This window comes from Plodia interpunctella, chromosome 13, assembly GCF_027563975.2.
Source record: "Plodia interpunctella isolate USDA-ARS_2022_Savannah chromosome 13, ilPloInte3.2, whole genome shotgun sequence".
NCBI lineage: Eukaryota > Metazoa > Arthropoda > Insecta > Lepidoptera > Pyralidae > Plodia > Plodia interpunctella.
In genome coordinates this window covers 1,830,914-1,854,361 of record NC_071306.1, presented here as the reverse complement: position 1 = coordinate 1,854,361, position 23,448 = coordinate 1,830,914, and the positions used below count along the sequence as shown (strand labels likewise).

At 35.8% G+C, this 23,448-nt stretch overlaps 1 long non-coding RNA gene across 1 annotated transcript; it reads right to left on the bottom strand.

Annotated features, from left to right (window-relative positions):
* LOC128674598 (uncharacterized) lies at window positions 1-22,603 on the bottom strand. Its single transcript, XR_008405181.1, has 3 exons — window positions 22,548-22,603; window positions 18,096-18,143; window positions 1-106 (listed from the first exon to the last, which is right to left on the bottom strand). It is a non-coding gene; the product is annotated as an uncharacterized LOC128674598 (long non-coding RNA).
* Between the last annotated feature and the right edge of the window lie 845 nt (window positions 22,604-23,448).

Here is a 23,448-nt window from a genome sequence, read left to right as displayed (position 1 = left end):
GGTGTTCAAAAACATTTATTTAGTTGTTCCGCCTTTAGATTAACTTTATGATACACTCCAGCTCCCAATCTCCAAACATAACCTCAATCCGATGTGCCGGTTTGACCTGAAAGAATGACAAATGAACAAACTGTCACACTTATAATATTACTAGCCTTTGCCCGCGACTTTACCGACATTAATATGTCTTTAAAAAACGTATTGCACTTCGGGAGTGGCGGCAGAAATGAAAACTTGAATATTAACGTTGTTAATTTTTTACGTCTTACGAACTTTCGATCAGATCACGTGTCCTGAGAGTTTAATATTTTCTACCCATCACAAAAAGTGTACAACGCCGCTAAAGAAGTTTTCACTTCACGAAACAAGTTTTACAATTGCAACCCCTACTTCACTCCCCTAGAGCTGGATTCTTCAAAAGACCTTTCTTAGCTGACGTTTTCTAATCATAATGTACTTTCCTGCCAAATTTAATCTTTATTGGCTTTGTAGTTTTCAATATATATATATATATAAATTAAGATAAAACCATAATATAAAATAGCCTTTTTACTACTGAAGGTTTTGTATGTCTCCGTTCAATTTTTTTTTTCAAAATTCGTCCATTCTTTTTAAGTTTTCATTCATTATTTCTCTTTATAATATTGGTTATGATGGATGTATACGTAACATAATACTGTAATATCTGAATTTGTAGTAATAGATACGCAAATAAGTATTATTTTTCGTAAGACAAAACACAAAACAAACAAAGACATAGATTATTTATTTGCAAAAACATGAGTTTACATTTTTATACAATGTGGTGTGAAAGGAAAAACTTAAACCAATATGTTTCACTGTCCATCCACTATGTAAATTTAAATAGACATCATGCTATCATCCCACAAAACAAAATCGAATAAATAAAATTAGCTAAATTAACTAAATTTTTATCTGAGTCTATCATTAAAAATATTGTTCAAATTATAATAACATTTATCAATCAGAAAGGACCTGAGGTGCTTTTTAAATAAATTTAAATTCTGATCTTTAACTTGTTGTGGAATTTTGTTATAAATTTTAGCTGCCACACATACAATACTTTTACTGAGTAATTCCGATTTAGAAGGGTGTAAACATAGTCTATAATTATCCACAAACTAGTAAAGTTTGTCTGACTTGATCTAACTTAGAGTTAAACAGTTTTCCCGAGATCACTGGCCCACTTGACAAACGTGTTTGCTACTAAAATAAATTGTCAACGGCCCCAGGGAGCTATAGCAGTTGCTTTGAGACGATCAAATTAAGTTTCAAAAGCTAACGTCTAACAAAATTACTTAGTCCATTCTAGGAAGGCTTTTGCCATTTTTAGTTCGTGACATTTAGTGGGAATTGCTTAATAACTTCACAAGGAGCTTCGGCTAATTAAATATTTTACTTCGAGAAATCAAATCGTTTATTCAGACACTAGCTTTTGCTAGCGGCTTCGCCCGCGTGGATTTCCCACGGGATCATTTATATTCCGCGATGAAACGTAGCCTATGTTCTTCTCCATACTTCATACTACATGTGTGCAAAATTTCAAGGTTGAGCTGATAAAGCGTGAAGAGGTAATTAACGAACAAATAAGAAACACAAACTTATTTTTAGATGATTAGAATAAGACGTTCGCAGGCACTTTTTCACGTCGAAATTTTATATAGAAATTTCTACAAAAAAAGCTACAAATTACTGGCATTTTTTTACGACCACTGTTGAGAAGAAATGCCGAAAGGAAATCATTTAAACATGGTTGGTCCCTATCATGCCAGAAGGGCTTAGCATTATTGTTTTTTATATATGTTTTATCTAACAGTATAACAACGTACACGATCAAAAATCAATATCTAGTGATCTGTATTCACTGAAATAAATAAAACATATTATTTTCAAATGAAATCTGAATTTTGCTGCATATTTTACATAATTTTAGGCTGATTCACGGGGGTGTAAGTATTTCTATATTTTACAACTTTTATCGCAACACATTTAATGAAACGAAAATGTGTTTTCTTTTTGACTCCTTTGTCAGAAATAAACACAAAAGTTTATGTAAAAAGTTTATCACCATTATCGAAAGTTTCACCGGCGCAACTCTCACAAACTTCAAGTTACAAAGCTCGTTGTAGCTTTGATTTGGAAATATTATAAAAGCTCTTTTGTTTGAACCGAAATAAGTTAGCTTAAAAACGCTTATTTTGTATTGTTTTGTTTTTGCATATATTTGTGTCTTTGAAAAACTGTCAAGCATCTTCTTTTTCCTTCATCTGCTTTCGAAAAATAGTTAATCATGTTCGACGACAAGTTTTTATCGATTGCGTGCCAATCCCCCCTTGGAAAACACCATGAATTGCAAATGGAAGCCTTTTCCACCCGAATTAGTGCTTAAATTATGGTAATAACGGCGCGGTACAGTCAACAGCACGCGAACCAATTCGGATTGATTACAAATGCGCCACCATAACCCCGACATAGAGATCCATGAAGGTCGATTTTATATGCGTTTGACTGTACACTATCCGTGTTCCGCGAATTTACCCGGCTTTTCACGGTAATTAAATGAAGAGCACTTGTAGTGAGACGAGATATTTTTGGGATTATTTTGTATATATTTCGATCCCATCTGAAGGCAGTGAACCAGTGACTAAAACGGCATTGACTATCAGACAATTTGGCAAAATCCATCGGGAATCGGAAACTTTCGGGATAAAAATTATCCTATATGCTAATCCAAGGTATCTACTTCATTACTAAATTGGATTAAAATTAGCCCAGCCACTTGAACGTGAAGAAGTAACAAACATACTTCGTCTTTATAATATTAGTGGGATAGGATTCTTATTTGTAATCTTTTCTGATTTTGAATATATACCTAGTTAATACAAACCTTATTAAATAAAGACATATATTTATTCTTAATTCTATTTTGTGATTAAAATAATTTTTTTAAGTATAACTGAAATAGCAAAAAAATATTGTATATTGTCCATCTACGTCACCTATAATTTCAACTAAATTTGAAAACAATAACACATTGCGATGACATGAAAATATCTCTAGAATCGTATACACTTACAACCGACAGACAGACAGATACAACAGGAAACAAATAATACAAGTCTAAATTTTTTTATATAAATAACCCTTATTTTTATCAGGCATTAAAAATACCCCTCTGTTCATTTATAATGTTCTTTAGGGAATATGTTTTTGCGCAAATGGAAATCTCATCGGGGCGAACTTAGCGGAATCAGGTGCGTAATTAAATTGTAATCAAACCGGGGGAAGAGTGGGGGGAGGGGAGAGGAGGGGGGGGTGATGATGGATGAGAAGGTGCTTCATTAACAGTTGTATTTATATTTAATGATAATAAATAAATTGGTTTCGATTCCTATTTTTGCGGTATCTAAGTTATATTATCTCGTTCTCGGCTTAATTACGAGTATACGCGGTTTGCACCAGTCAACTTTGACGTTAGCTTTAACCTGATCAAAATCTGTCTGTACTTAAGTTCTGAATTTCCTTATCCAATGTAGGTAAGCGATAAATGCGACAACGCGGCGTTACGCCATGCGAGACGTCAATATTAAATGTTAACAGTGAGGTCTGAGCTGTGCGGCAGATAATTTTGCACTTCTATTTGTCATTTTATTCAAAATTCTGTCTGTACAAGATCACTGTCGCTTTGTTGGTACTTAAGTTCGTTAAAACAAAACTTTTGTAGATATCTTTTGTGAGTTAAAATTTCTTTGGAACTCGCGTTGATATTATTTGCTCAATTTTATAGGTCAAGTAACAATGGTGTTTGATTTAGATATATGTTTTATATAATTATTGTTTTATATGAATATATGTTTGTTCCAATACTTTATGAAGGATGGACTTCTTCCGATTTCTAACTGGATCTTACAACTTTAACTTACGTAGTTATAATTTGACGAACTTATAATGACGGGCTGCTCCATCAGAGGTCCCGGGTTCGATCCTCGGTCAGGTCAAGACAGAAAATTATGTTTTATATTATCTTGGATGTTTGTGTATATATATATGTTTATCACGAGTTTGCTTTGGTTAGCCTGGGGCATGGGCTAGGCCCGCAAAGCCGCAAAATCACACAGATTTTTGTTATTATAACCTTTATGAATTCATGAATTTATTTATATTGAAATATATGCATAATTTAAGTGAAATTAAACAAAAATAAAAAAAAAAGAATACAATTTAAAGTACAGATGAGCTTTGTATTATAAACACAGACATTTAATTCATGTACTATTGAATGTCTGTGATTATAAATTGTCTATATATACAATGAGTGTATTTAATAAGTTCACGTAGTACCTAAACGAAAATACCGCGCGAATCCTATAATCCGTACACTCTGCGTCCGTGACTTACAAGTAATCCATTTAAACACACCCTGTGTAACATGTGTACAAGTATATATATGCGTATATATTCGTATTTACCTCTAACCTTGTGAGTAATATCACTATGGAGCTGTGTGTGAAAGATATCTAATATCAGAGTATAATAAACAAAAGTCAACACATATAAACTGATGGAGCGCATGGCTTTCTTATGAATGGATAAAGAGTATGGGTCATTACCCACAACGCCAGCTGTTTTAATTTTAAGATTTTAACGACTGCAAATACAATCGAAACGTACGGCTTAACGTTCCGTCCGAAGCCCTCAAGAAATTTTTGGTCACCCATCCCATGACCGACGAAAGTTTATGATGGATGGATACTAGTATGTTTGTTGCTCAATCAAGTCAAGTTTACTTGGTGGGTTTCTGTGAAATCACTAGCGACCCGTCCCGGCGCCGCACGGGTATAATGCTGATACTAAATATGAATATAAACCTTCCTCTTGAATCACTCTATCTATTAAAAAAACGCGCATCAAAATACGTTGCGTAGTTTTAAAGATATAAGCATACATAGCGGAAAGCAACTTTGTTTTATTAGTATAAAATGTACTTATGTAGTGAAGTACACGAGTTAATAACGTACACCTTAACTTGTGTACTTAACTACATAAGTAATATAAAAACGCTTTTTATCTCGAAATTCTTACACAATAATTTAAAGTGTAAAGATGTATTTTATCCGCTTCAAAATCCGTTGCGTAGATTTAAACATCTAGCATACATAGGGACAGACAGACAAACATTGCAGCGGCTATTCTTCATAGTCGTATTATTCATGGCTGAAGGTCGTTGTTATTACGTGGAATGAAACACACATGACAACTTTCTTGGTATTATTAATGGAGTGGTTTGCCATTGCCTTCTCCATTTCACACACAAGTTAATAAGAATCAACCAGTGTGCAGGTTTCCTCACGATGTTTTCCTTCACCGGAAGCAAGTGGTGGTCGATGAAAACTACTACATGTGCCACCAGTAGGATTCGAACCTGGGACCTTTCGATCCACAGGCGGGCGTCTTAACCATTACACCACCACCGCAGCGGCTACTTTGTTTTTAACCCCCGACGCAAAAAGAGGGGTGTTATAAGTTTGATCACTAAATGTGTCTGTCTGTGTACGTGGCACCGTAGCTCATTAACGGGTAAACCGAATTGGATGCGGTTTTTTTTATTTGATAGCAAATTTTTATGCGGTGGTTCTTAGATATGTTTGATCAAAATCGGTTCAGTCTTTCAAAAGTTGTGGCGAAATGAATATTGAAAGTCGTGGGTTTTTTAATTTGTCTAACTAATTAACTTGTATACTATGTAATGATATGGTTAAGGGCGGTAGACTCCGCTATAAATACTCTAAACTTTTTCTAAGCGGTTCCCGGGCTTCGAAGCTGGATGAAACATTTAGATGAGAGAGACTTACAATATGAAAATTCTAATCGAGAATGAAACGCGTTCAATTAATTCATATAGCCGAGCCCCACTCTCAGCTTATATCATTCGATTACTAATTCAGCTCAGAACCAAACTGGGTTAATTTTGAAATAATCCCCTCTGTACAATACAATACAATACAATGTTGGATGAAATTTAATAGGTTTTGATATATAGATAGATAAAAATGTTTTGGTTCTCAATATGTACGCACTAGCTTTTGCCCGCGGCTTCGCCCGCGTCAATTTCCCACGGGAACAGTTATTTTTCCGGGATGAAATGTACCCTATGTCCTTAACTACTTGTATGCAAATTTTCAAGAAGATTGGTTAAGTAGATAGAGAGTCTGTGACTCTTCACGCTACAAACGTAAACAAACTCACTTTCGTATTTATAATATTAGTTAGCATGTACTATTAAACGTATTGTTGGATTTAATTAATTTAATATATTAATAAAAATCATAGGAATATAGAAGATACATCAGTTACTGGTTTTGTAAATAATAATGAGATAAAAACTTTTGAATCGAGCGAAAATCGAACTTAAGTAAGCCACTGCCTAAAGGGACAGTGTTCATAACCAAACTCTCGAGACTAGGTTGCCCGAATCAATTCATCTCTTTATGTCTTACGGCGACTCGCGATGTACAGTACTTTCATTAGAGAGTAAAACAACACCATGGATTTAGTATGTACTTCGTGACGACCTCGGTGGCCGAGAGGTCCCGGGTTCGATCCCCGGTCGGGTCATTATGGAAAATGATCTTTTTCTGATTGGCCCGGGTCTTGGATGTTTATATAGTATCGTTGAGTTAGTATCACATAACACAAGTCTCGAACTTACTTTGGGGCTAGCTCAATTTGTGTGATTTGTCGTAATATATTTATTCGTACGAGTACCTACTAATTCCATGATCAACACACCCATAGGACAAGTGAGAGGTATTTTCGGTAATGCAGTAGCGTAGGCTTAACTTCCGATCGATTCCAGAATTTTTTCAACACATTATAAATTACAAAATCGAAAAGCATTTGTGACATGTATAACAAAACGACGAGTTACCAACAGGTTTTTTTATAAAAACACCATTTTGGTTACAAGTTATGTGATTTGTTTAGTGTCACAGCTTCTTGTACCGAAAAGATTATGAATAATTAGTGGATGTCTACGCCAGTACACCACAACACTAGGCACGTCCCGCCCGCGACTCCTCGCGCGGCAGCCAATGGCTATCGAACACGACAATTTAAATTTTATTCCTGCGCGCGCACTACAAATCTAGTTTATTTCTATTGTTTTTTTTCCTGTCATTCGATTCGATTTCTGTTTTTCATTATACCAATTTGTAAGAACAAAGAAAAATATAATTATTTAATTCTTAGTTCCAAGTATTTTATTTTAACTACCTATTAGTTTCGTAACGAACAATTAGGTATAGGTACCTAATTATAAATAAAATTTCCAATCTTAAGTTGAGACTATTAATAGTTTCACAGACCGATATCCCACGGGACTAAAAGGAATAGCTAATGCTTGTACTGTCACGGAATTTCCATGACAATCGAATTTACTCTTAACCACCACCAGTAATAAAGCAGAAAATTGTTTGGCGAACCTTTATCTAATTGACTGGATAGTGGAGTCGCGAAAATTTAATGCGGTAATTTTAGATTTTCCTTTGCAAATATATTTTCTTTGAGGATTATCGCTTTTAGATTCTTCGTATCTCTTTGCGTGACGATAGAAAGAGCAATTGAGTTTTGGCGTCGGTAGATTTCCATGCTATTCTTCTATTGCATTTATATCTATAGTACACTCTGTCGAACTAAATGCCTTAGGTTTTCTGAATCATCGAACTAATGATGCGAAAAAGTCTCATCAGTTCGATCATTGCACAAAAGCATCGGAGTATTGATACGTGGGGTTGTTAGTGGTGGTCCCATTCTAGGACCACTCTTCCCGTGGATTCGTGCGGGACACATTGCCTTTGCAGCTTTGCAGCAAATATTCAAATAATTATAAGGTTTGTTTTTACGCTGATTCCTGAGAGAGAATGTTCTCATTAAAAGTTTCTTCTCTTTGTAATTATATGCTTAATTACTTTTCTCAGAGTTTTGACGAAAAAATTAAAATATTTGTTTTTTGTTTAAACGAAGCTTGATTGCTTCTGGATGGCTTCTGTGTGGACCCATACTTACAGGTTGGTAAAGACACTGACAGTACTAAATTTGGGTTCAATCTATTTGTGGAACGTTTTTTAACAAACTAATTTTAATTTTTTAAACCACTTCAAAATATTTTCAATATTTGTAAAAACTGCCCCGGGGCGCAGCTAGTATAAATTATATCTATTTTGACAAATCGTACAGATTAAGTTAGCCCCAAAGTAAGTTCGAGACTTATGTTACGGGACACTAACGGTCAATCTGAAAATATCCTTTTCCATCATGACCTGACCGGGAATCGAACCCGGGACCTCCAGTGCAGTAGTCCGCCATGATGAGCATTAGGCTACGGAGCGGTGGTCGATTTGTAAATTGAAGTTGGAATCAGAATTAATAACTTTGGGTTACAAATTATTGCTTCAAGGTCAGAAGATGTGATTAAACAGGGCTTAGTAACGGTCAATATGTCCAGAGTAATGCTGGGTAATCTTGATAACGCCTATTGAGCTGGGCTGAGTCAACAGCTGGTGATTGGGTCTTTGTGAAGATGTGTATTGAAGTCACATTGTTAAGTGTGGCATAGTTAGCTTTGTATTATGGAGAATACAATGGCAAACTACTCTACAAATATCGTAAATGCCGAGATATTAATTTTTCACTCTCAACTCGTTTCAGAATTTACCAAACCACGTAACTAAATAAATTCAATTTTATATACTAGACCTGGATATAAATATTTATGATAAATAAAATAATATTCAATGAAATATAGGTATATTTATATTATTATTATAAAGAGGTAAGTGTTTGTGACATTGAGAAACTATCGAACCAATTTCACTATTAGAAAGGCACATTATCCAAGATTGCTATTTTATCTCAAACTTCTCACGGGAGCGAAGCCCCGGGCAACATCTAGTTACATATAAGTCTAATACACAAACTACGGAGAGCCTATCTGTCTTAGATTAACAAGAAAAAAGTAATAAAAATTAAAGTTAAAATTAAGAAATCCCCGACTGCGAAGTTGCTGGCGTCCTCTCTTCTGCTAGAAAAGAGCTAATAGTTTCCAACCGGCTGAATACACATTTTCCAAACACAACTTTAAGAAAACTCTTAATTAATCCTCTTCAAAGTAAAAAAGTAGATCTAAAATAGATCAAAATCGGTCAGCCGTTTGTCTGCCACGATGCCACGGACAGACATACAGATATAATACAGACACGTTAAACTTGAAATTAACTCTCCTTTAAAAAAAGGGGTTAAAATAGTAGGTATTGTAGTTCTATTTTGCCATCGGCTTTTGTCGTGGCACAACACTTATGCGGGAAAATATAATTTTGATATCGTTGGAGAGCACACACAAAGAAGAAAAATGAAATTTACGCATGACTATAGCTGTCCTCGGGACATTTATCTATATAAATGTCCTCGGGAATTTTCTTCGTATTATAATGGCAACTATCCCAAGTTGAAACAAAATATCCATAGCGCATTTGAAACACACACAAAGCCATCTAGTGCGCCACCCTTAATAGAATACAGGATTTTCCCAAATTCCACGAGAACAATGGTTTTTAAGGGATGAAACCCTACGTCCTTCTCCATACTTTTAATTGTATGTACCTATGCGAAATTTCAAGAAGATTGGTTGAGTAGATAACGCGTGAAATGGTAACAAACAAACAAACTTACTTTCACATTTATAATATTAGTTGGCATATAGATGAAATGCCCCAAACTGAACATTGAAAATACGCGGTAAACATTTCAAATCTATACTGTTTTCGCTAAAGTTTCAGAGTATTTTGCACGCGACATAAAATTACTTTAATTGGAGTCGTGGGTAATTGGGCGAATAAAATTTGTATACGGGGCAACTTTCTATAATGCAGCTGAGATCTGGTTTAAAACTGTAGTGGAATATTCTTAACTCGCTCGAAATTAAAATCCACCTGTATATATTTATTTAATTTAATGATTGTACAGTCAACCGCATAAAAAGAAAGACAAAATTTCGAATAAATTTTGTAAATTTAGATTTATTTTATAAGCATCTCTAATAGTTTATTGATTCATAAGAGTAATCATACTTACTTTAAACAATTTATTTGATGATAATACTCAGATAAAACAATTTTTGTCGTAATTTTACGGACTAGTGTGTAAATAAAACTTGTGTTTTTATTTAACTTGCAATGTAATTATATATATAATGTCGCTATGTCCCTATGTCTCGGGTGGAATTTGGCATTGCCATTCATTGTGGAATTTTTTGATGTCATCCGATTTATCTTGTCCTAGGCCTTCCTTTAAGATGTTAGGGGAGAGGCTTTTGCCCTGCAATGGGATTTAAACAGCCAATAAAGGTATCCGCTACGACGTGCAAAATAATAAATTTATTATTATCAGAAATTAAGCGGTTTTCCCTTCTTCTCATTTTCTTTATGCCGCCGGCTTTGTACATTTCCCTAAATTTGTGTAAATTGTTTGGTTTCGCCTCGGCTACGGTTTTCCTTTAATGTAGTCTCGGCGAAATAATTTTGAATCTAAATCATTGTGATCGTTTTCGACTCTGCGGTGGCTACAACAACATTCCTACTTGAATAATAATAGTTTACAATAATAATAATAATTTACAATTGTACACGTATAACAACATGCAATTGAATATTAGAGGGTGGAATTTGTTTCACATATCTATACTACTTACGTCTTTGTATCTTACGGAGTAGACAGAGCCAAGAGCAGCTAAATTCAAAGGCCACGTTTAGCTGTATGGCGGTTTTATAGAATTGAGATTAAATAGTGACAATTTGCTAGCCCTTCGCTTATGAGAAGAATATAAAATTTGTAACCCTTCCCCTTGATCGACTTTGTGGTTATGTATGGCGCTGTGTGGTTATGTTTTTCCTTCACTCCCAGACGAATATAATATGATTTGTTTATTTATTTCAGTAGTTATAATTTCTTCTATTACATTTTTCCCAGATCAATCAATTTTCATAACTTACATCATCAATATTATGAGGCGTGTTATTCCGTCCTAAAATAGCACCACTACATATCCTGCCGTGGATGTTGTACGAGGCAATTAAGAGACACACAGCCTAGGCAGCTGATAGGCAACAATAGCATTCCCATGGAGGGTCGACATCAGGCGGGCGGCGGGTTGTAAAATCACAGCCGAATCTTCAAAACTCCGACGGCTGTTTTTTACTCTGATCCCGGGATTCGCGGCTTGACAACCCCGAACGCAACCGGGGACATGCAGATATGAGAGTGATGATCAATATTAATATCACGGTAACGGATGAAACTAGTATATATATATATATATATAGTGTAATGTTATCTGAAGCACTAATTTGTCAGCCCGAAGTTGGACACACTATAGTTGAACCTGACTAAATCCACGAAATAAACATTTAGTCAACCAACTTGCCATATATCAAGCCTTGCTCGCATCTGCAGACTTCTACCGCTTCATCTTCACAAACTGCATCTTTATTGTTAAACTATCGCGTATATCGACGTCCAATGCGCGTAGTCTTTGCAACGCAGAAAACATTATTCCAATTGAAGCATTAATGTATTTCGCAGTAAATATTATATCACAGAAAAGCAGTTGCATTGTTACAGTGGTAACTAAGTGATTGATCATCGCTAGGAAATTGTAGTTAAGTCTTGAATGCCTCCATCTTGTTTCATTGTCAGAGTTGTATCGTTATATAGTTACTTTTGTAGGATGCAGATATATTAACTAGTGGCAATATCTGGCATAAAATATAGTGAAAAACAATGTGATGGCTGGTGTTGCCAGCTATCACATTGTCACACACAGCTGTTTATCAACCAATCTTGGCCGTATTATTTGGTATTGCAATGGGAAAATAATAACAAACCGTTTCGCAGGAAACACAATATTTTCGCTGCACTTTCATCTGATTTTTTCATACAAATTAGTTCAAATGCAAACTTTTTGTCGATTTTTCCAAATTTTTTCTACCGGACCCTCGTTGACAGGTTATAGAATCTTGTCACGGTAACGGAGGCGCATCTTTTGACGTCTCACATGATTCGATGTACCCATTTTTGAAATTTTATTTTAGGCTAAACTTTTTTTTTCTTTCTTAGTTAGTAGTATGGTTAAGACAAAACTGTAAAATGCAAGACTATGTACTGTAGCGACATAAACGTCATATCGAGTGTGTTATTGCTAACACTGGTGTCAGATTTTATACGAGTCGCCTAAAAGCAATCGGACATGACTTTTGCGACTACTTACCGCCATTTAGTGGCAGGTAGTCGCCGAAACTTTTCGCCGCTAGTGAACTAAACCGTCCACCCGCGTGCAGGTTTCCTCATGATATTTTCTTTCACCGGAAGCAAGTAGCGGTCTATGAAAATACGATACGATAGGATACGAACCTGAGACCTTTCGAGCCGCACGCGGGTATTTTAAGCAATACATCACCACCACCGACTTTAATTGCACTTAAGTGATGGAAAGACTTTATAAATAATGGAGAAAAGGTGCATATTCAACAAAGTAAAGTACGTAATATGTTACACTGAATTTTGCAGCTTCTTCGTACGAGTTCCAACGTAACCGCAGACATTATATTACATGTTCTAGTTGAAATTAATAACGTCCCGCTATGACTTGCTGGCCGGGAACTCGCCGCAAACGTAATCGTTGCGAAGCATGCAACGTAATATACACAGTCGAGTGTAGAATTTAAAATAAAAACAGAATAGAAGTGTTGAAAAACTGCTGCTAGTTGTGGTTTAACGATAGAATCGCTCCATATTTCTGTGGCTCTTAGCCACAGAAATAACATGATATGCTGCCATTCAAAATAAATAGATTTAAAAAAATATATTTTTTGCCACAAGCTTTTATTGTCAAAAAATCCTGTCCATACAGTAAATGTCTGTGTCCATTTATCGATCGGATTTCCATGTTCGTTGAGGGGTTCCGTCGTTGGGAGCTGATCCTGGCTGCACGTCAAATTTTTTATACATTGATTCATGGAAAGTAATTCGGCGACTGGAAAATTTCTTCTAAAATTCTTCGATAGAACAAGCGAGAATAGGTAGGGTTTAAGTGGCAACGTTTGATTACAAATTAAATGAAATCTACAAAAACACGTAGCACGTTATATGTTTTCGATCTGGGTGGTATTAAACGGCTTGCCACTGAACCGACAGGTCCCGGGTTCGTTCCCCGGCCGGGTCATGATGGGAAATGATCTTTTTCTGATTGGCCCGCGACTTGGATATTTGATACCGTTGAGTTAGTATCCCATAACGCAAGTCTCGAGCTTACTTTGGGGCTAACTCAATCTGTGTGAAATCAAAATCAAATCAAAATCAAATCATTTATTCAGAAATTAGACCTTCACAGGCACCTTTTCACGTCATATTCTAAATTAAACGATGTTTACCAAAGCTACAAACTACTAGCATTTCGGAACGACCACTGCTGAGAAGAAATGCCGAAAGAAACTCATTCAAACAGTGTTGGTCCCTATTATGCCAGAAGGGCTTACCATTTTTTAAATATAAATTTATGTATAATTTTTTATCAGTAATATAACAATGTAAGTACACAGTGTGTGACTAATATATATATATATATATTTATTTATTTATTAACGTCCACATGCTCTCCTTAACCCATATCGTGTAAACATCGTGGAAAAAAGTGGCAACGTGTGGTCACAATGACGTGCTACGTATTTTATGTTTCGTGGTAGCCCCCCAGGGCTGGGCAAAGTAACGAAGTAGTGCATCGCTCAAGACAAATTCTCCAATATTGGGAGGAGATGATAGTTCTCCTCCCGTAAACTGGGTTTTGCGAGTGAGGTTAGAATGCCGCCACACTGGAGATTCTTGCCTTTGGTAAATATACCAATTTGGTTAATAAGCCAATAACCTTTGTAGGTAATTGTTAATTTATTTATTTTTAAATTACCTACACAACAATCTTAACATAATATTTTTTTACATTATACTACAACTAAAAAAAATACTAGTTAAAACTATTTAAAAAAATATAAGAATAATTTACATATATTTACTGATTTAAAAATGCCAGTCCGTGCTGGCTGAGAGCATTGTCACGTTGAATGACAGTGCTTATATTCTCTGGACTAGACTCCGGGGCTTCGCTTTCGTGAGAATTTCGTAATAAAAAGTATTCTTTATCATTGATTTGATGGAACAATTATGAAAACTGGATGAGTTACAAAGATTACCATTTAAATTTGGATAAAAACTAGCTGCATCACGTGGTGTTGCCCGCGTAATTAATAAAAATAAAATGCCAACTCCACACTGTCGCCAAACTCAGTCACATGCCGACGCGAATGCGTGAACATTGCGTTGCGTAGTTAGTATGAGTGCTTTTATTTACCATAACGTAAAACCAGCCATGTATAACGAATCTGTCAAAGTTTGGCGAAGTGTTCGACGACAATGGACCGGCAGTACGTTTTTATGCACCGTAGCGTCATCTACTTTATAAAGCGTCATAATTGACTATCAGACTTTTTGAGTAAATCCTAAAGGAATAGCGTAGTTTCGGAATAAAAAATACCTTATGCCCAAATTTACCCCCAAATTTCATAAAAATTGGCCCAGCCGTAACAGCGTGATAAAGTAACACACATATTCACAAAATTTCGGCTTTACAATATTAGTGGGATGGGATAAGATTGTTCGTAATTTACAAAATATTGCATTAGTGTCGCCACAAGAACATAACATTTTAGTACAGTTTCTAATTTCTTATTCAGTAAATGGTTACGATATGTGTTGCCTCGGAGGCCGGGATCAGCTAGGCCGATACTTGAGCCCCCATAAATCTACATTCAAACGCGTTCGTGGATCTGTCTGTAGCGGACAAGAGAATAATGTTTTTGACACAAAAGTGATTTAGCTGGGTTCGGTCTTGACATTTTTGTGCTCGTTATTCACACTACCGTATTGGAATACAATTATCAACAATAATTTCTATATATCAACTTCAATCATCAATACATATAATAAAACAGTTTAATTACTATTTATTGAGTGTGTTATACACTCAATAAATAGTAGTTAAACTATTTTACTGAACGAAGCCGGGACGGGCAGCATTAAATCATAAATTATACACCTAAACCTTCCTCAGGAATCACACTATCTATTGGTGAAAACCGCATGAAAATCCGTGTAGTAGTTTTTTGAGTTTATTGCGAACAGAAAGCCGCGCCAGAGGACTTTGTTTTATAATATGTAAGGGAGAATGGATAAGGATGTTTTATAATAAATTGATGAATCGATGACGATGACGATGAATGGTAAACCATTGCGCCACGGAGTGCTCGCCACTGAACCGAGTGGTCCCGGGTTCGATCTCCGGTCGGGTCCTAATGGAAAATGATCTTTTTCTGATTGGCCCGGTTCTTGGATGTTTATTTAATAAAATATAGTATCGTTGAGTTAGTAGATAGTTGAGTTAGTAGGTAGATACCATAACACAAGTCTCGAACTTTGGGGCTAACTCAATCTGTGTGATTTGTCCTAATATATTTATTTATTTATAATATGTAAGGATAATATTTCATCAATTTTCCATATTTATTCGCTTCCACACCAGCATGGAGTTGCCCTTATATTCATTCAGTAGTAACGCGCTAGACACTGATATCAAATCGATTTACACTTGCGCCAAATTCTATTCGGCAACACGCTGCGGCTGTCTATCAACGGAACGAGATATACGGAACTCGGCCACGGAATGAAATGAATCGATTAAAATCACACGAGCACTTTGTGTGATTGCGATTAACGATCAATCTGATGGATAGCTCCTACATTATTATACAGGCGTGTTTGTTTTACAGTTTGATGAATGTTGTATGTATAGTGGCGGTTTAAATTGTATTCTAACGATATCGATAATCTAGGAGATTCTAACTTCTAACCTGATAACTGATTTAACAAATACTGCTTTGTTGACAGTTTAAGTTCACAATTGTGTATGTGACTACTTGCCACAATATGTATGCGACCACTAGACGTCTGTAGGCAGTCGTAAAAAGTCATATAAGATGTTTTTAACAGACTTGAATAAAATCTGACACCAGTGTAAGCAGTAATGCGTTAAAAAATAATGGTTGATCATTTTATTACTCAACGCAAAAAACTACCAAGTTTATTTCGATGAAATTTGGTATAGATAGTTGCTCATGGAATGAAATACAGCAATAATAGATTTTACCCCGAATTCCCACAGGAGGGGAACCCAGAAGCACAGTTAGTTAATGACTTTTTTGTATTTCCAACATGGATTTACTTGGTCCACTCATGTTTACATGTTAGAATATCGACGAAGTATGAACATCGAGTATTTTGGTGTTAAACTGACAATTTATAAGTCGACCCATCAAATAATCCTGTCATCGTGTGGAAACCTGCACTCTAAGTAGTTTATCCATCATTTAATATATGAAATGGAGAAGGCAATGGCAAACCACACCATTAATATTGCCAAGAATTGTGTGTGTTTTGCCATTTCACGTAATAATGACACCCCGTAAAGAATACGACTATAAGGAGGGATGTCTTCAGCGAATTTTAACGTCCCCACTGTGGGGATAGTTCAGTGTATCCACCACGCTGGCCCATTGCGAATTGGACCAACGGCTTAACGTGCCTTAAAGAACGGATTAGTAGTGTTAGGAAGGATGTACTCGTCCTATCGTGATTTCCCGCGGGAGTAATTATTTTTCCGAGACGAAAGATACCCTATATCCTTTTCTTTACTTTAAACTATATGTATGCAGAACTTCAATAAGATTGATTGAGTAGATAGACCGTGAAGGGGTAACAAAACAAATAAACAAACAAATTTACCTTCGCATTTATAATATAATTTAGGATAAGGAAGTTGTGATATCAAAACAATGGAAACCCGTGAAAAATAAATAATTTATATAGCACAATTCACGGCGCAAGTTGCAGAGAGATAAACTGATGGAACTGAGTGCAGTTGCAGCGGAATGCAATTGCGCGGTTTGAATGTTAATAATTCATCACCCAGATGCTGCGAACGTTCGCCGCGTAGAAAGAGAAAGCTATAGACCCCAACATATCTTCCATTTCGCTCAAGAAAGAGATGTGCTTATTAGAAATACATGAGAACAAAACCGGACAAAACATAATAAAATAACAGACATTTTTTATTACTCATGACATGCCCGACCGCTGCCATTTTGTATGGGAATCTTTTATAGAATTTAGTTGGTTATAATCTTCGGTCACTTAAACATTTTATTTAGTCTTTGGTTGGTCACACAGATTTATATATTACATAGGTTTGGCGGGTGGCGAAATCTGAGTGTTTATTTCATGAAGCCGCCGTGGTCGAGGTGGTGATGAGGCCAGTCTGCGAATTCTACACTTAGCTAGCATTAATACGCTTGAAAAATACGTTTTTATAGTCTTAACTACTCTAAGGAATTTGAATAATTTAAGTTAAAATACTGTATATTAATAATAAGCGTATATTAATAATGATGCGATGCTGGTGTAATGGTTAAGACGCACGCCTGTGAACCGAAAGGTCCCAGGTTCGAATCCTACTCGTGCCACATGAGTTTGTATACCAATCTGACTCATGTGTAGTAGTTTTCATCGACCACCACTTGATTCCGGTGAAGGAAAACATCGTGAGAAAACTGGCACTCTGATTGATTATCAACTCGTGTGTGAAATGGAGAAGGCAATGGCAAACCACTCCATTAATAGTGCCAAGAAAGTAGTTATGTGTGTTTCATTCGTCGTAATGACCACGATCCCCAGCCATGAGGAATACCACTATGAAGAAGAGATATTAATAAAAATTGTATTAGTAATAGTACAAAGAGTTATCACATTTTTTATCCCCGAATTCCTTCGGGAGTGGAACCGAGTGGCATAAGAATAATAAGCAGCTACACGACAAAGAGATCATATAGTGAGATGAATTGTATTTTAAATGCGTCACTCACTGCTTACGGCTGAGGTGGGGGCTCACTGTTGGCATCCAGAATCAAACCCTGTTACCTATTGCTAAAAAAAGTTAAAACATACTCTTAAGTATCTTTGTGTGCAGGACACAGGCTAATCGTAGACTCGCCTAGGTGTCTTTTAGCACTACCATAGGTGCACTAATAAATAGAAGTAAGAAAATGCACGGATTTTCACAGTCCAGGATTTTTTGTCTATAACTATAGTATACTATATTCTTAGTCTATGCACTATTCTATTTATAAACTATCACTGTCTATCAATTACTGTCTATACATATACACAGTCTCTATCTGTAATTAATACGATGAACTTCATCACTTTTAATAATCACTGTGCACTCTCTAGGTACTGGTATCACTGCACTGTACTGTTTCTAAAAGACAGACTGAACACTAACTGAAAACTGTTCACTGAAACTGTAACACTGTTTACTATAACTGTTCACTTTAACGAAACTGTTCACTGTTTCTTCTGTGCCCAAATAAAACTGACTCAAATAAATCCGTTGCACCAGGAATACAGAAGTTCATTGAATTTTCATTGATGTAGTCTTTCCCTGTCTGTTACATTGGAATCCGCTTGTGTGAGTGTTGACGTACTATTTTAGTTTTTATTAATGAATGAGTTGTCGCGTACACTTTGTCACTATAGCACTTTATAATATTTGAAATTGTGGAGTGGTTTGCCATTGCCTTCTCCATTTCACACACAAGTTAATAAGAATCAACCAGTGTGCAGGTTTCCTCACGATGTTTTCCTACACCGGAAGCAAGTGGTGGTCGATGAAAACTACTATACATGAGTCAGATTGGTATACAAACTCATGTGGCATGAGTGGGATTCGAACCTGGGTCCTTTCGATCCACAGGCGGGCGTCTTAACCATTACACCACCACCGCTTCAGCTTAAAGTACGCTTTAACTTTGTTACGAATGAGAGGCAAAGTATTTAATCAGAAATTTTACGTTTTAATGACTTGTTATTGACGTGAAAAGATCATATATGTTTACCAGTCTTACAGAGTACCTAAGCGATAAAATTACTGAGATTTTGCTATGAAATTCACGGTGACCACATTGTGACAATGTTAACACACATTTTTTTATTGTTTGTTATTTTTACATAACTATGTAAACCTGTCACATATAAATAGGTATATAATATCAGCCAGTTAAATTGATAATAAGAAACCTCCAACAAAAATTGCGTGTGAAATACCTATTGTGAAGGCATTGTCATAATTATTAATTACTAGCGGCCCGTCCCGACTTCGTTCGGGTAATAACATAATAAATTATATCAATAAACTTTTCTCAGGAATCACTCTATCTATTGGTGAAAACGGTATGGAAATCCGTGCAGTAGATTTTTAGTTTATCACGAACAGACAGACAGAGAGACGCGGTAGAGTCCTTTGTTTTATAATATGTTAGGATATTAGCTTCTTTTAAATCTGGTGAGGCACGGAAAGCGAGTTGTATTTTTTTTTGTAATATGCTAGAGCCACGTTTGCTCGCCGGAATATGAGATCGAGACCGGTGAAGATTATTTATTAGGCAAATTACAAAAAAAACCCCGACTTTTAATATTAATTTAGCTAAACTTTTGAACGGCCGAACCGATTTCGATCAAACATCTCTAAGAACCACCGCATAAAATTAGCTATCAAATAAAAAAAAATCGCATCCAATTCGGTTCACCCGTTGATCTGCTACGGTGCCAGGTATACAGACACACACACTTAGCGGTCAAACTTATAACACCCCTCTTTTTGCGTCGGGGTTTAAAAATGGCGAGTAATGTTAGGTTGAAACTGGCACCCCGTCCGAAATTCCCTTTCGTTTCATTTTAATTTAAGCCGGCTCTCAAGTCGTCGACGTTCAAATTGTTACAAACGTCATGCAGTCCCTTTAATCCCGCTATATCCAGGAATATAGACTTATCTCGGCCTGTTTTCTTTGGTAAATTTAATTAAACTAAGGCTGAATGTCCATCCCTTCAATTAAACAAAAGGATTCTGTGATTACTTTAGTCGCTTTAACTGTATACATTGCAGTATTTAGTAACACAAAAAAAATAATATTCTTCCTACTTTATACTTAGTTACAAATTAAAAAAAAACCCGACTTTTATTATAAACTTTTGAACGGCCGAACCGATTTCGATCAAACATATCTAAGAACCACAGCATAATTAGCTATAAATTAAAAAAACCACATCCAAACCGGTTCACCCGTTGATGAGCTACGGTGCCACGTACACAGACAGACACACTTAGCGGTCAAACTTATACCACCCCTTTTTTTGCGTCGGGGTTTAAAAAGATTGATATAAAAGGAGACGATGACGGCGAAAACAGATTTGTTGAGACGCGATTGAATGAACATTGCTTACTTTATATGAGAGGTTTTATTTACTGCATTGAAAAATCAGCACTGTACATGCCAAATTCGTGGGTCACTCTTAAAAATGATGGATGGGTTGTATCCCAAAAACAGAAATTCGTCCAGAATTTACGCAATTATGCAAACACATATATTCAATCTTTTGCAATTTTGTTACTATGCATGAATGTATGTGTGATATTGGTTAATAAATTACTAGATACAGTATCACGTCTATACTCCTTACGGGGTAGACTGTCTGACACAGTTAGTTGAAAAGTGGAGCGGAGCACGTCGTACATATTTACTGTTTACAAGTTACAAGTGTACATATTTACAAGCTTTTATTTAACTTGTCTCTCTTACTTGCAACTCAATATTCCTATCGATAACGGAACAATTTTTTTGGTACCGTCTGTCCCGGAATTTCCACAGGAGTAATTTGAATTTTGATATTCTATTAATTCTTCTTCATCCCTTACGCCATTTCCCTTGTGCACCTGCGCCAGAAAACTCTGCTCCAGGTTCAGCATCTCTTTTTGTATAGTGGCCCATTGGTGAAAGCCTACCTTTGGTGATATTTTACCGTTTACGTTACAAAAAACCAGTCACTTTGAAAATATAACCCATTGATTGAAAACTGAATTGTTTGCGACGAACGAAATTAAATTAGCGCTCATTTTAATTTCAACGGAAATTAAATAAATACGAACTGACCACAATAAAATGTTTATTGTAAAAACAAAACAACGTAGATTTTAACGGCTTGCTACAAGGCTTTTTCAATTTGTATAATTTTTTTTTGCTCATACGACTTACTTTTGAATATAATAATGAGATGAAAAAAATCTGGAATCGATCGGGAAGAGCACAGTTCCGTATAGATAGGGCCGTGGATTCGATTCTCGCTAGATTCCAGAAAATTAGTTAATAAGCATGTGTGTCATGTATAACAAAAACCCTTAACAAGCCTATTTAATCAATTAGCCTGACTTTGATAATTAATTAATAATTTATTTGTCTAAAATTTTTATTTTACTTTTCGCTATATATATCACGAATGATACGAGAACTTTTCAAAAGGCATCTGGCATTACTATGACACGACCATAGATAAAAGAAATATGGACATGACCTATGGGCATAGCGACACGTAGTATGTATACTGCATATACTCACTCATTAATAAATTACAAAGACTACATAACTCACGATTGTTTTCTACCTGTGATAAAAATTATAACACACTGAAATTGACACTTTAGCAAAGCGTCAATTTCAGTTTGTTATAATTTAGCACACTTTAGCAAAGCGTCAATTTCAGTGTGTTATAATTTAGCACACTTTAGCAAAGCGTCAATTTCAGTGTGTTATAATTTAGCACACTTTAGCAAAGCGTCAATTTCAGTGTGTTATAATTTGGCGCACTTTATAGCAAAGCGTGAATTTCAGTGTGTTATAATTTTTATCACAGGTAGAAAAACTTTACGAGAAAGTGACCAATTCATACGATAACATTATTCTAAAGTGAGGTCTGTGTCGACATCTTTAGAAGGTCAGAAAAGTAAACATGTCCCTGAAACGTTCTAAAATTGCCGATGAATGGATCCAACACCTGATACTTTTTTGTAGCATTGTTGACACGGTGTCCTAGATGTGCGACAAACGCAGCAAGGCAGCGCTATCAATATATGTAATCTACGTGCAGCGTGGTACATTGTGAAGGTATTAAGAAGGATCTGAGGCTTGAGGGCACCAAAGCCGTGAATGCGACCAGAAAAACGCTTAGATGAGAAAAATAGATCTACCATCCTTGTCCTAAGTGGACAAAGTAACTTAAAGTTGCCAGAGAAAAGTTAAACTTTCTCTGTTTGGTTCCTTTCTCTATTGCGAAAAGAGTATTGTTTTTCCAGGATTTTGAGAAAATTAATAAAAGTGCCAAGTGTGATTTCTCATACAGATTGAGCTAGCCCTGAAGTAAGTTCAAGACTTGTGTTACGGGATACTATCACTACGATACATATATATTTTATAACATTTACATACCTCGGTCGGTCTAATATGTAAGTATTTCATCTAAAAATGTAATAACTTAAATAAACAACAAAATTGGAAATACAGATTTGTCATTACGGCGTGACAGCGAAATAATGAATGACAATGATACAAACTTAAAATTTGCACCCGAAATTTTTGCCCGTACCATAAAGAATCTTATTCCGTGATAAATAAAGATGAAATAGAAACGAGGTATGCTTTGGAAGTGAACAATTAAAGATGTTAAATTATCTGACATGTTTCAGATTGTCGAGTTTCCATTTTTTAAGGGTCCCGTTCGAGAAACAGTGAAATCCATTTCTTTATATTAATTTGTAAGAGTGGGTTGCACCGTTAACTTTAACCTGCGCAGAAAAACGTAAACTACGCCATTTTATCTAAATGTCGGTGGAGCGCAAGTTAAAATCAACGACAAAGTTGATTGGTGCAACTCACTCTAAGTAGAGAATTATAGGCATTCGCATGCCTATATTTGATGGAGAGCAGACGCATGCGCGTTGCCGATTATGAATATATCGTTGGATGACCACGCGCATTGCGCTTGAGTTGACATGTTTGCGTTCGTGCAGGTCACGGTTTCCTCAATTATATTTATAAGAAAAAAAAAATTAACAGATATTTTACCTACATTGATATTATGCCACACGAAGAATTTTATTGTATTATAGATTTCTATAACACAATGTGGTCACAATTGACAAAACGGATTTTGAAACGGTGGCCATTTTATTTGCGCGCACACGTCGTCTCGCTCAAAAATCTTTCGCGCAAGTGTCCCTACGCTGTTGATGACCTATTAATTTACCTTACAGAATGCCCATTTGTTTTTTCTAAATTGATTACATACTCGAAGTTGCCCGTGGCTTCGCTCCCATGGTAGTTTTACAGA